A 16164-nucleotide genomic window follows, 5' to 3' on the forward strand; every position below is an offset into this window, starting at 1 on the left:
GTGATCTGTATTTCCAGGCGGGGTTTTCAAACTTCTTTAACGCGAATTCATGCAGATATGCGTTTGTAGAGTCTTTTCTTTAGTTGTCCCTCACTGTCATTCACCAGACGCGTTTCGGGGTAAAAGGAACCCCTTCCTCAGTGGTTTGACAGTGGAGGTGTAATGTCCAGTTTTTTATAGTGTCCATAATTGACAAATGTGGGTTGGAACATGGGCTGGACTATTGGTCGAATCAGTGAGGGACATCTTTAAATCCAGGACTGGATCTTTTCTCAAAGCAGGTTTGCATTCATAATATTCCAATATAGAGTCAGGTCTACATTCATTATGTTCTAGTACAAAATCCTTAATATTGGTAAAATTTATCAATCAATTGTACATTTAATGCGGTATAACATTTTTAATACATACATAAGACTTAATAGATGTAAAAAAGGTAAAATCCGGAAAAAACGCATGTGCGGTTTTCATGCGGTTTCGATGCGTTTTTTGCGGAATGAGATAAAAATGGATCACAGTTAAAAAATGGATGCATTGGTAAGTATAAACAATGACAATTGAATAAAATAATGACATCTTGATGAATAAAATGTTGTACATATGTATACTTTCAGGTACTAAAAGACTGTCATAAATATCATATATATCAAACACTACATCTTGATACCAGAAGGTTTGAGTATGTAGATGTATAGATGGATGTAAGGGAGGGCGCCTGAGCTGGCAGGAGAGAGAGATCTGGGTGTTGATAAACAACCTGACACAGATGTCACTGTCCCACCAGATCATGCGTCCCACTTATAAGAAGGCAAATAATTCCAAATCTGCATTCAAACCTTTTGGTAATAGGGTATTGAACTCAAAAATCCTCTTAGACTCCATCCTGGACATCTGGAGGATGTGGTTCCCTCCTCTCCAAGCATATCTAACTTTTTCTAGTGCCATATATTTTAAACTGGATGGGTCACTGTCATGACAATCTTTATAATGTTTCGATAATGAGTGCAATTCGTACCCCTTCTTAATGTTCGCAATGTGTTCTGACACCCTCTTTTTCAATGTGCGTTTTGTCCTGCCAATATATTGTTTGTGGCACGGGCATTCTATTAAATATATAACGCTGTTTGAATCACATGTCAGTCCTTCCTTAATATCCATAGAGAATGTATTTTGCGTTGACTGAGCTTTTGTAGTTTTTTTAGGGAAGTTTGTGATTTTACAGTTGGAGCATCGTCCACATCTATGAAAACCACTAAATGACAACCAATTTTCTCCTATATTGCAATTTTTCTTTTTTACTGATGGGGCAACTTTGAGACCCAGATTGGGAACCCTGGTGTATGTTATTTGCGGTGTAGCATTTAATAGGGGGCCAACTATCTTATCTCCAAGCAGATGGTGCCAATGTTTTTTTATGACTCTCTCCATGCCTTTGTATTGTGCATTGAAGGGTAAGATAATTCTCAATATGTCATCTGTTATTCCCATCTGTCTGGGGACAAAAAAGTCTTCCCTTTTCATTGTTCTAACTTCCTCCAAAGATCCCTCCAATAAATGGATAGGGTATTGTTTCTCCATAAATTGTTGTTTAAGATTCTCTGCCTCCATTTCAAATTGTAATTCCTGAGTGCAGTTACGCTTTATCCTTCTAAATTGGCTTTTTGGTACATTCGTCAGCCATCTTGGTAGATGGCAGCTTGTGTACAATATGTAACTATTTTTAGTAACTGACTTTTGATATGTGTTACATATAAGTTTATTATCTTGTACCGTAATATTTAAGTCCAGGAATTGTATATTTGTCGTACTTATATTGGAAGTGAACTTCAGATTCCAATCATTTTCATTTATTTCTTCCAGGAATGACGATAATGTTGTAGTTGTATCTTGCCATATGAATATTATATCGTCTATGTACCTCCGCCATAGTACCAGACCCGCCCCCAGTTTAGGTCCAATGGTGATGTCCTCCCACTGGGCCATAAATAAGTTTGCATAGCTAGGGGCGAATCTGGTACCCATGGCGGTTCCTTTTCTTTGTACATAGAATTCTTCCTTGAAAGAGAAATAATTGTGTGTCAATATATACTCAATTCCCTCTATCGTATATAAGATCTGGTCTTCCTTCATAGTATTATGGGCGGTAAGTTGTTGATATAGAGCCCTCAGACCCAATTTATGATCAATTATCGTATAGAGTGAATTGACATCTAAGGTGCCCATTATCCACCCATTTTTAAAGTTCACTCCCTCTAGTATTTTGATAATGTCAGTTGTATCTTTTATATAGGATGGTATATTTTTGACCGCAGGTTGTAACAATCGGTCAATATATCCTGACAAATTTGATGAAATGGAGTTGATCCCAGATATTATGGGTCTCCCTGGAGGATTTTTTGGGTCCTTGTGAATTTTCGGAATACAGTACAGAATAGGCAATCTCTTTTCAGTATTTGTAATGTATTTGGCCTCCTGTTCCAATAAGATCCCAGATTCAGTGCCCTTTTTGCAATATTGTACTAATAATTTGAAATATTCTTCCGTAGGGTCTCGTTTAAGTTTCATATATGTGGTTTCATCCTGTAGTTGTCTTAAACATTCCTGATTGTAATCTTCTGTATTTAGAACTACTATGGCTCCCCCCTTATCTGCTGGTCTAATGGTTATATTATTGGCAGATTGTAACTGTTTAATGGCCTCAGTCTCTCTTTTGGTTAGGTTATTTTTTATATTGTATCCCTTTAGTTTCCTTAAATCACTTTCAACACATTTTTTGAAAGTTGCCATTTGGTGGCTGATCTCTTGTTTTGGATATTGTTTAGAGCCTGTTTTTAATCCTGTATGTACATATTTTTTATGATTAAAATCCTCATTTAGTTCTTTTATTATAGGATTCTTAATAAAATATTTTTTCAAGCATAGTTTTCGGATAAATTTCTCCACCCCTATATAGGTGGAAAATTTATCTAGTTTGGTGGTTGGGGCATATTTCAAGCCTTTATTTAATAGATTTATTTGTGCCTCTGTGAGTTCGGTACTACTTAAATTGACTATACTCGATATGGATTCTGTTTCTCGTATCTGTTTCTTCTTACAATGTCTTCCTCGTCTGGTCTTTCTTCTCCCCTGTGTGTTTGTGTCTTTCTGTATGTCCTCAATTCGTAATCCTGTGTTGGGTAGTGAGTTTGTGAAGGATAATGGTGGTTGTAGTTCCGTCTGTGTGTTATCTCTTTTGTTGGTGTTTGTCGGTGACGCAAATTGTAAGGGTGTGTCTGTCTTTGGTCCCTCCCTCCTCTCCGTTTCGGTGATGGAGTTCGAACTTTTCTCATTTTTGTTTTGTGATGCGGGGGTGTAAAATCTAAAAAAAGAGGTGATGCGAGTGATTCATATCTATTGTTTGTGGGGACATTATATGTGTTTATATGTCCCATTTTATTAGTGTCCTGTTGTGTTTGTGGTTGTGTGCATTGATCACGATGTTCATTATTAATATCTTCTTCTATACTTATATTTTGGACATCATTAAGATTAGGGTTTTTCAGTTTCTTAGATTTTTTATGAATGATATCTTTCTCTAGAGTGTCCAAATTTCTACATATTCTTTGTTGCCATCTATGTGTTTGATCATTGTTGGGAAATTGGTCTATCACCTTCCTCAATTCAGTCACCTGTTCTGAGATATCAGCCAGGATTTGTGTGCGTCTGTTAATAATCATATTAATTAGATTAATTGACTGTGTTTTGAGGAAGGTGTCCCACTCTTTTTTGAAAGCATCATTCATTAAATCTGAAGCTGGAGTTTTAGTTAATGTTAGCCCTTTGGGGACAAGACCACTTTGTATATATTGATTAAGTGCTTTTATTTCCCACTTATTTCGCAACTGTTTTTGGACTAATTTTTCTAAATTCCCAAATATATCATCAATATTCCTTGTAGGATCATCGTAATTTTCTACAGTTGTATCAAAATTGTAATTATCAATCACCTTGTATTTAGTATCCATGTGTTGCCAAATATCCATGATGAATCAGTGGGAGCTCAACCAATGGGAGGTAAATGCAAAAATGGAAAAGAAATGGTGGCTCTCTCACTGTTTCACTTCTGGAGTGGTGCACAACCCCACAGCACTCCCAAATGCTGGAGAAGAATGTAAATGAAAAATTTGTAATGGGGGTCACTCAATATAAGGCGAACACACGGTGATTGGTATCCATATAAATTCTTTATATATTATATAGGCTTCAAACTATGCAATTAAAACAATATACATAAAACATTTCATAAAAATTGAATGGATAAAAATATACTATATGTTTAAAACACCGCACGAAAGACCTCTAGCTCTGTAATTCAATATATAGAGTCTCTCAAGAGCTATTTTCTATTGACCCTGATTCATGTCCGGGGACTATAACAATTAGCAGGTAGGTACGGGTTCAATATCAATGTTCCAAGAGGTGGCAATGATGATAAGAACATTGGATTTCCCAATTGTGTTAAGAATGTACTTTACCACTCCTGCAGTAGATCCACATAAGCGTCCGATTTCAGCAGAATGTATTGCTGTAAGCTGTAAGGACCTGCTGGTAGGCTCTGTATGTGAAGTTCCCCACGCCGTTAGTAGCGATGCAGCTTGGTGTTGCCGCTCTGACCTTCCAGGACCTAGGTGGCGTCCCACGTGGTTTACTGGGTGGTCACGTGATCTGTATTTCCAGGCGGGGTTTTCAAACTTCTTTAACGCGAATTCATGTAGATATGCGTTTGTAGAGTCTTTTCTTTAGTTGTCCCTCACTGTCATTCACCAGACGCGTTTCGGGGTAAAAGGGACCCCTTCCTCAGTGGTTTGACAGTGGAGGTGTAATGTCCAGTTTTTTATAGTGTCCATAATTGACAAATGTGGGTTGGAACATGGGCTGGACCATTGGTCGAATCAGTGAGGGACATCTTTAAATCCAGGACTGGATCTTTTCTTAAAGCAGGTTTGCATTCATAATATTCCAATATAGAGTCAGGTCTACATTCATTGTGTTCTAGTACAAAATCCTTAATATTGGTAAAATTTATCAATCAATTGTACATTTAATGCGGTATAACATTTTTAATACATACATAAGACTTAATTAGATGTAAAAAAGATAAAATCCGGAAAAAACGCATGTGCGGTTTTCATGCGGTTTCGATGCGTTTTTTGCGGAATAAGATAAAAATGGATCCCGGTTAAACAATGGATGCATTAGTAAATGTAAAAAATGACAATTAAATAAAATAATGACATCTTGATGAATAAAATGTTGTACATGTGTATACTTTCAGGTACTAAAAGACTGTCATGAATATCATAATATCAAACACTACATCTTGATACTAGAAGGTTTGAATATGTAGATGTGTAGATGGATGTAAGGGAGGGCGCCCTCCCTTACATCCATCTACACATCTACATATTCCGCAAAAAACGCATCGAAACCGCATGAAAACCGCACATGCGTTTTTTCCGGATTTTACCTTTTTTACATCTATTAAGTCTTATGTATGTATTAAAAATGTTATACCGCATTAAATGTACAATTGATTGATAAATTTTACCAATATTAAGGATTTTGTACTAGAACATAATGAATGTAGACCTGACTCTATATTGGAATATTATGAATGCAAACCTGCTTTGAGAAAAGATCCAGTCCTGGATTTAAAGATGTCCCTCACTGATTCGACCAATAGTCCAGCCCATGTTCCAACCCACATTTGTGAATTATGGACACTATAAAAAACTGGACATTACACCTCCACTGTCAAACCACTGAGGAAGGGGTTCCTTTTACCCCGAAACGCGTCTGGTGAATGACAGTGAGGGACAACTAAAGAAAAGACTCTACAAACGCATATCTGCATGAATTCGCGTTAAAGAAGTTTGAAAACCCCGCCTGGAAATACAGATCACGTGACCACCCAGTAAACCACGTGGGACGCCACCTAGGTCCTGGAAGGTCAGAGCGGCAACACCAAGCTGCATCGCTACTAACGGCGTGGGGAACTTCACATACAGAGCCTACCAGCAGGTCCTTACAGCTTACAGCAATACATTCTGCTGAAATCGGACGCTTATGTGGATCTACTGCAGGAGTGGTAAAGTACATTCTTAACACAATTGGGAAATCCAATGTTCTTATTATCATTGCCATCTTTGGAACATTGACATTGAACCCGTACCTACCTGCTAATTGTCATAGTCCCCGGACATGAATCAGGGTTAATAGAAAACAGCTCTTGAGAGACTCTATATATTGAAATACAGAGCCAGAGGTCTTTTGTGCGGTGTTTTAAACATATAGTATATTTTTATTCATTTAATTTTTATGAAATGTTTTATGTATATTGTTTTAATTGCATAGTTTGAAGCCTATATAATATATAAAGAATATATATGGATACCAATCACCGTGTGTTTGCCTTATATTGAGTGACCCCCATTACAAATTTTTCGTATACATTCTTCTCCAGCATTTGGGAGTGCTGTGGGGTTGTGCACCACTCCAGAAGTGAAACAGTGAGAGAGCCACCATTTCTTTTCCATTTTTGCATTTACCTCCCATTGGTTGAGCTCCCACTGATTCATCATGGATATTTGGCAACACATGGATACTAAATACAAGATGATTGACAATTACAATTTTGATACAACTGTAGAAAATTACGATGATCCTACAAGGAATATTGATGATATATTTGGGAATTTAGAAAAATTAGTCCAAAAACAGTTGCGAAATAAGTGGGAAATAAAAGCACTTAATCAATATATACAAAGTGGTCTTGTCCCCAAAGGGCTAACATTAACTAAAACTCCAGCTTCAGATTTAATGAATGATGCTTTCAAAAAAGAGTGGGACACCTTCCTCAAAACACAGTCAATTAATCTAATTAATATGATTATTAACAGACGCACACAAATCCTGGCTGATATCTCAGAACAGGTGACTGAATTGAGGAAGGTGATAGACCAATTTCCCAATAATGATCAAACACATAGATGGCAACAAAGAATATGTAGAAATTTGGACACACTAGAGAAAGATATCATTCATAAAAAATCTAAGAAACTGAAAAACCCTAATCTTAATGATGTCCAAAATATAAGTATAGAAGAAGATATTAATAATGAACATCGTGATCAATGCACACAACCACAAACACAACAGGACACTAATAAAATGGGACATATAAATACATATAATGTCCCCACAAACAATAGATATGAATCACTCGCATCACCTCTTTTTTTAGATTTTACACCCCCGCATCACAAAACAAAAATGAGAAAAGTTCGAACTCCATCACCGAAACGGAGAGGAGGGAGGGACCAAAGACAGACACACCCTTACAATTTGCGTCACCGACAAACACCAACAAAAGAGATAACACACAGACGGAACTACAACCACCATTATCCTTCACAAACTCACTACCCAACACAGGATTACGAATTGAGGACATACAGAAAGACACAAACACACAGGGGAGAAGAAAGACCAGACGAGGAAGACATTGTAAGAAGAAACAGATACGAGAAACAGAATCCATATCGAGTATAGTCAATTTAAGTAGTACCGAACTCACAGAGGCACAAATAAATCTATTAAATAAAGGCTTGAAATATGCCCCAACCACCAAACTAGATAAATTTTCCACCTATATAGGGGTGGAGAAATTTATCCGAAAACTATGCTTGAAAAAATATTTTATTAAGAATCCTATAATAAAAGAACTAAATGAGGATTTTAATCATAAAAAATATGTACATACAGGATTAAAAACAGGTTCTAAACAATATCCAAAACAAGAGATCAGCCACCAAATGGCAACTTTCAAAAAATGTGTTGAAAGTGATTTAAGGAAACTAAAGGGATACAATATAAAAAATAACCTAACCAAAAGAGAGACTGAGGCCATTAAACAGTTACAATCTGCCAATAATATAACCATTAGACCAGCAGATAAGGGGGGAGCCATAGTAGTTCTAAATACAGAAGATTACAATCAGGAATGTTTAAGACAACTACAGGATGAAACCACATATATGAAACTTAAACGAGACCCTACGGAAGAATATTTCAAATTATTAGTACAATATTGCAAAAAGGGCACTGAATCTGGGATCTTATTGGAACAGGAGGCCAAATACATTACAAATACTGAAAAGAGATTGCCTATTCTGTACTGTATTCCGAAAATTCACAAGGACCCAAAAAATCCTCCAGGGAGACCCATAATATCTGGGATCAACTCCATTTCATCAAATTTGTCAGGATATATTGACCGATTGTTACAACCTGCGGTCAAAAATATACCATCCTATATAAAAGATACAACTGACATTATCAAAATACTAGAGGGAGTGAACTTTAAAAATGGGTGGATAATGGGCACCTTAGATGTCAATTCACTCTATACGATAATTGATCATAAATTGGGTCTGAGGGCTCTATATCAACAACTTACCGCCCATAATACTATGAAGGAAGACCAGATCTTATATACGATAGAGGGAATTGAGTATATATTGACACACAATTATTTCTCTTTCAAGGAAGAATTCTATGTACAAAGAAAAGGAACCGCCATGGGTACCAGATTCGCCCCTAGCTATGCAAACTTATTTATGGCCCAGTGGGAGGACATCACCATTGGACCTAAACTGGGGGCGGGTCTGGTACTATGGCGGAGGTACATAGACGATATAATATTCATATGGCAAGATACAACTACAACATTATCGTCATTCCTGGAAGAAATAAATGAAAATGATTGGAATCTGAAGTTCACTTCCAATATAAGTACGACAAATATACAATTCCTGGACTTAAATATTACGGTACAAGATAATAAACTTATATGTAACACATATCAAAAGTCAGTTACTAAAAATAGTTACATATTGTACACAAGCTGCCATCTACCAAGATGGCTGACGAATGTACCAAAAAGCCAATTTAGAAGGATAAAGCGTAACTGCACTCAGGAATTACAATTTGAAATGGAGGCAGAGAATCTTAAACAACAATTTATGGAGAAACAATACCCTATCCATTTATTGGAGGGATCTTTGGAGGAAGTTAGAACAATGAAAAGGGAAGACTTTTTTGTCCCCAGACAGATGGGAATAACAGATGACATATTGAGAATTATCTTACCCTTCAATGCACAATACAAAGGCATGGAGAGAGTCATAAAAAAACATTGGCACCATCTGCTTGGAGATAAGATAGTTGGCCCCCTATTAAATGCTACACCGCAAATAACATACACCAGGGTTCCCAATCTGGGTCTCAAAGTTGCCCCATCAGTAAAAAAGAAAAATTGCAATATAGGAGAAAATTGGTTGTCATTTAGTGGTTTTCATAGATGTGGACGATGCTCCAACTGTAAAATCACAAACTTCCCTAAAAAAACTACAAAAGCTCAGTCAACGCAAAATACATTCTCTATGGATATTAAGGAAGGACTGACATGTGATTCAAACAGCGTTATATATTTAATAGAATGCCCGTGCCACAAACAATATATTGGCAGGACAAAACGCACATTGAAAAAGAGGGTGTCAGAACACATTGCGAACATTAAGAAGGGGTACGAATTGCACTCATTATCGAAACATTATAAAGATTGTCATGACAGTGACCCATCCAGTTTAAAATATATGGCACTAGAAAAAGTTAGATATGCTTGGAGAGGAGGGAACCACATCCTCCAGATGTCCAGGATGGAGTCTAAGAGGATTTTTGAGTTCAATACCCTATTACCAAAAGGTTTGAATGCAGATTTGGAATTATTTGCCTTCTTATAAGTGGGACGCATGATCTGGTGGGACAGTGACATCTGTGTCAGGTTGTTTATCAACACCCAGATCTCTCTCTCCTGCCAGCTCAGGCGCCCTCCCTTACATCCATCTACACATCTACATATTCAAACCTTCTGGTATCAAGATGTAGTGTTTGATATATATGATATTTATGACAGTCTTTTAGTACCTGAAAGTATACATATGTACAACATTTTATTCATCAAGATGTCATTATTTTATTCAATTGTCATTGTTTATACTTACCAATGCATCCATTTTTTAACTGTGATCCATTTTTATCTCATTCCGCAAAAAAACGCATCGAAACCGCATGAAAACCGCACATGCGTTTTTTCCGGATTTTACCTTTTTTACATCTATTAAGTCTTATGTATGTATTAAAAATGTTATACCGCATTAAATGTACAATTGATTGATAAATTTTACCAATATTAAGGATTTTGTACTAGAACATAATGAATGTAGACCTGACTCTATATTGGAATATTATGAATGCAAACCTGCTTTGAGAAAAGATCCAGTCCTGGATTTAAAGATGTCCCTCACTGATTCGACCAATAGTCCAGCCCATGTTCCAACCCACATTTGTCAATTATGGACACTATAAAAAACTGGACATTACACCTCCACTGTCAAACCACTGAGGAAGGGGTTCCTTTTACCCCTGAAACGCGTCTGGTGAATGACAGTGAGGGACAACTAAAGAAAAGACTCTACAAACGCATATCTGCATGAATTCGCGTTAAAGAAGTTTGAAAACCCCGCCTGGAAATACAGATCACGTGACCACCCAGTAAACCACGTGGGACGCCACCTAGGTCCTGGAAGGTCAGAGCGGCAACACCAAGCTGCATCGCTACTAACGGCGTGGGGAACTTCACATACAGAGCCTACCAGCAGGTCCTTACAGCTTACAGCAATACATTCTGCTGAAATCGGACGCTTATGTGGATCTACTGCAGGAGTGGTAAAGTACATTCTTAACACAATTGGGAAATCCAATGTTCTTATTATCATTGCCATCTTTGGAACATTGACATTGAACCCGTACCTACCTGCTAATTGTCATAGTCCCCGGACATGAATCAGGGTTAATAGAAAACAGCTCTTGAGAGACTCTATATATTGAAATACAGAGCCAGAGGTCTTTTGTGCGGTGTTTTAAACATATAGTATATTTTTATTCATTTAATTTTTATGAAATGTTTTATGTATATTGTTTTAATTGCATAGTTTGAAGCCTATATAATATATAAAGAATATATATGGATACCAATCACCGTGTGTTTGCCTTATATTGAGTGACCCCCATTACAAATTTTTCGTATAGAGGCCCATTTATGTTGCAACTACCAGCTAACACTATTTTCTGGGCCCAGCCATACATGGATCCTCGTGTCAGGCCCAGACTGCCAGCAGAACCAGGATGTACCACCCGTGATGACCAGAGTGGATTCAACACATACCTGTAAGTAGGCCTGTCAGGTCATGTTTGATTTTGCTGAGGGACCCTTACAATGAATTTAACCCTTTCAGGATAGGAGTCTTTTGTTTTGGCACAATTGAGCTACTGCCAGTCCACCACGGCCCAGTGGTAGTTATAAAACCGCTGAGAAGTCCTAATGCTCTGCTGCCATGCTGTTTACAGGACCCCCTGCCTGCTTCAAAGACTTAAGCCAAGTTGTGCCTGTTTACTTTATTTGCACTTAACCCCTTTTTAACCCCCTTTTTTTAGGTTGAATAGGGATATTACAGCACTATTTTATATGCCAGGGAAAATAGACCCTGAGATGTGGACTTTATGTGCTGTGAATTTTACGTGTGCAATATTTAACTTAAAGAGATGTGCCCAGACATGACCCTAATTTATGTGGGCCTCTGAGATGCTGTTTTGTTGGACTACTGTATTTTATTATGGACTATCCTGGTAATCCTTCACACACTGTACCAGGTCAGCGCCCATGTTCCCTGTTCTATCCTGTATGAAGAGAACAACGCCCCTTTTCACCGTATTTGTTTCCCTTTGTCAGCGGAGCTGCCTGATATTTATTGCAAATGTAGATGTGTGTGCCTGCTTTGCATTCTTTTTGTCTTTAAGGTTGCAGTCTCCAGCTGGGCAGGGCCTCCTGTGTTGCGCCGAGGATGGGCAATGTCAAAGCAAGGGGTATGTAGTGTCCCACTAGGTAAGTGTGGGCACTACACAAGGGTCAATTGGGCCACGTTGTTCTCCTACTCCTGAGGAACAGTGTCATTGTATTTTATATGATGTTTGCATGTGTTTTTCCTGTTATCTGTGTATCAGGCCTGTTAGGGGTAGTTCCTCCTCCTAGACAGTAGAGGGAGCTAGGGAACCCCTAGTATATATATAGTTAGGCCCAGACAGGAAAGAGGGAGTTCAGTGCAGTATAATCCAGGAGGCTAGTGAGTGCAGTCTAGCCTGCCTGAAGGTGCTGAGCAAAGTAAGCTCAGAAGCTGCCACCAGGAGAAGGGTTTACCTCCTGAGAAACCTGAAGTTCCTATAACCAGTGCAGAGCATAGCCAAAGTATTTCCAGCCAACCTGAGGGCTGAAGGGCAGAAGGATTTTACCTAAAGCAGGGATATATATATACCTGAGGAAGTTTACTCTAACCAAGGATAAAGCCAGCATTAGGGCATACGGGCCTTGGGGTCAAGACAGACAGGATACTGAGGAAAAGTGCAGCCTGATCTGTAAGTGTTGTAACCCTCTGAGTACCTTGCAAGAACATTGTGCCTGCCATTTGTGAAAGCATGCTTATAATTGCTACTGCCTTATGAAACTTTAACAAAAGACTGTAAAAAGTTAACTGTTTCCAGTAAAGGAAGTTTTGGTTCACCACAACATCGTGTTCCTCAATTATTCCTACCCTAAATCGTCGTGCCACCATTACCGGCACTGGCGTCACGAATCTTAAAGGGACCTTGCCCCCGACACATTAAACACCTGCAACATCCAGGGCACCTCTTCTACCATCAGGCCTGGTCCCTATACACTGAAAGTGCCCCAAAGGTCTCCTCTGCCAGCCTCTCCATCACTGCTGTATGCCTGCCCAGGGTCTTTCAAGAAACTGTGATTAACCCAGAGCAACCCTCATTTGCCTAAGTAACCGTGACCTTACCATCGCAATACCCTGCAGGGCTGCGTACTGCACCAGTGAGCCTCAAGTCCGGCCTGGTGGTGTGCGATAATGGGCGAAATCTCGTAGCAGCTCTGGGACTAGCCGGTTTGACGCACATCCCTTGCCTGGCGCATGTGCTTAATTTGGTGGTGCAGAGGTTCCTTAAAAATTACCCTGATATGTCAGAGCTGCTGCATAAAGTATGGGCCGTCTGTGCGCGCTTTCGGCGTTCTCATCCTGCTGCTGCTCGCCTCTCAGCGCTGCAGCGTAACTTCGGCCTTCCCGCTCACCGCCTCATATGTGACGTGCCCACAAGGTGGAACTCCACCTTGCACATGCTGGCCAGTCTGTGCGAGCAGCGGCAGGCGATAGTGGAGTTTCAGCTGCAGCACACATGGGTGAGTCACTCTGCGGAACAGCACCACTTCACCACCAATGACTGTGCCTCCATGCGAGACCTGTGTTCCTTGTTGCGCTGTTTCGAATACTCCACCAACATGGCCAGTGCTGATAACGCTGTTCTCAGCGTTACTATACCACTTCTATGCCTCCTTGAAAAAATGCTTCTGGCGATGATTGAAGAGGATGTGGCACAGGAGGAGGAAGAGGGATCATTTCATAGGGTTTCTGGCCAGTCATTCACAAGTGGCTCAGAGGGTGGATTCCTGCACCCACAAAAGCCAGGTACACAAATGTCCAGCCAGGGCACAGTTCTGGAGGATGACGAGGTGGAGGATGAGGAGGAACCTTTTTCACAGCAGGGTGGCACCCAGACCAGCTAATGGCCATGGCCGGCTTTATCATAAGGCAGCCCAAGCGGCTGCTTGAGGGCGCAGAGAAGGGGGGGCGGCAAACAATTAACTGAGCCTGTGTGCCAAGCAGTCCGGCCGCCCTCACTGTCTCAGTCACAGAGCGGCACGCAGCTTACAGGCTAAGGCAGCGGCCGCAGCAACACACACTCTGAGCTACGAGACCCTGGTGTATTTAAATCAAAACTTAGCATGTCTTTCAGAAAAAATTCTCCTGGGATTTGAATTTGTGACCTTTCACATCAGAGGCAAGGCATTTACCCACATAGCTATGAGAGCTGTATAGCCAGTTACTTTAAAAAATATAAATAAAATATAAGACTTCTACTGTAGATAACTTTGATACCTAGTGTACATACACATGACAGCTGCCCCAGCACACTGTGTATGCATGTAGCAAAGCTGGGTGTGTAGGGGCAACTGTCATGTGTATGGTTGTACACTAGGTATCAAAGTGGGAACACAGGAAGAGGAAGAGGCCTGCATTGCATCGCTGGCATGGAGGTAAGTATAAAAGTGTTTTTTTGTTTTTTTAAATACCGGAATGTTATTTTACTGCCACGGGGGAGGGGGGGCTATTGGTGCCATAATACTGGCACATGGAGGGGGGAGGGGAGAGGCACTTAAAACTGGCACATTAGGGGGCAGGGGGAGAGGATGGCACTAAGATATTGGCACATGGGGGGCAAGAAATGGACATGAATCATGAGGGGCAGAAATGTGAAATGATGAGGGGGGGCAAGAAATGGACATGAATCATGAGGGGCAGAAATGTGAAATGATGGGGGGGCAAGAAATGGACATGAATCATGAGGGGCAGAAATGTGAAATAATCGGGGGGCAAGAAATGGACATGAATCATGAGGGCCAGAAATGTGTTGCCCACATTCTAACTTGTGCTGATTACTGGATGGCCACGCTGCTGGATTCCCATTACAAGGACAACGTACCGTCCTTAATTCCGTCATTGGTGCGTGATCGTAAGATGCGCAAGTACAAGCGGCGCTGGTAGACGCGCTGCTGGTGACATTCCCACCTGACAGCGGGGGCACAGTGGAAGCACAAGGCAAAGGCAGAGGACAAGGAGGAGGTCGCCAATGCAGCTAGGGCACTGCCAGCACCTCAGAAGGCAGGGTAAGCATGGCTGAAATGTGAAAAAGCTTTGTCAGCACGCCACAACAACCAGCACCACCAGCTGATATGGAACGTCTTAGCAGGAGGCAGCATTTCACCAACATGGTGGAGCAGTATGTGTGCACACGCCTACACGTACTGAATGACGGGTCTGCCCCCTTCAACTTCTGGTTCTCCAAATTGGGCACATGGCCTGAGCTTGCCCCTTACACTTGGAGGTGCTGGCCCGAATTTGTGTTTAGCATGGCAGGGGGCGTTATCACAGACAAGCGCAGCCGCCTGTCTACAGCCAATGTGGACAAGCTCACGTTCATTAAAATGAACCAGGCATGGATCCCACAGGACTTGTCCATACCTTGTGCAGAATAGACATGAATACCGGCCTTAACCAGCCATTGTTATACTACAGCGCAATTCCTCATTCTTGTATTTTGGATATTTCACACTTTTTTGGAGTGTACCCTAATTTAAAAAAAAAAATAATTAAAACAAAAAAACTGTGTTGGCTACCTCGTCCTCCTCCACCGCTGCTTCCACCTACACCGCTACATCCACCGCCTCCTCAAACTCCTACTCCATATGGACCTCCACCTCATAAATCAACTATTTTATTTTTAATTTGTACGTATTTTATTTTATGTCATTTCCCTAATTTGTTTGTTACATTTTCGGGTGAAATTCCAATTTTTTTTAGGTGTGATATTCAACTGCTATACCTAGTAGACAGGTTAAAAAATTTCACTAATTTGTCTGTTACATTATAGGTTGAAAATCATAAATTTTTGGGTGTGATATACCACTGCAATACCTAGTGGACAGGTTAAAAAAAATTCACTAATTTGTCTGTTACATTTTAGGGTGAAATTCACCAATTTGTGGGTGTGATATACCACTGCTATACCTAGTAGACAGGTAAAAAAAAAATCACAAATTTGTCTGTTACATTTTCAGGTGAAGTTCACCTATTTTGGGGTGTGATATACCACTGCTATACCTAGTTGACAGGTAAAAAAAAACTTGTCTGTTACATTTTCAGGTGAAGTTCACCAATTTTTGGCTGTGATATACCCCTGATCTACCTAGTTGACAGCTTAGCTTAATAAATTTCACAAATTTTTCTTTTATATTTTCAGGTGACATTCAACAATTTTTGGCTGTGATAGACCCCTGCTCTACCTAGTAGATTTTTTTTTTATCTGTTCCATTGGTGGGTGACATTAACC

The 16164-nt window shown here is 39.9% G+C and overlaps 1 protein-coding gene across 1 annotated transcript in view; it reads right to left on the reverse strand.

The window, feature by feature from the left end:
• The window catches only part of LOC122935242 (kyphoscoliosis peptidase-like), a 101180-nt gene that overhangs the window by 23484 nt on the left and 61532 nt on the right, over positions 1-16164 (reverse strand). The window lies entirely within an intron of this gene.

The sequence above is a fragment of the Bufo gargarizans genome, chromosome 4, assembly GCF_014858855.1.
Source record: "Bufo gargarizans isolate SCDJY-AF-19 chromosome 4, ASM1485885v1, whole genome shotgun sequence".
In the NCBI taxonomy this organism is placed as follows: domain Eukaryota; kingdom Metazoa; phylum Chordata; class Amphibia; order Anura; family Bufonidae; genus Bufo; species Bufo gargarizans.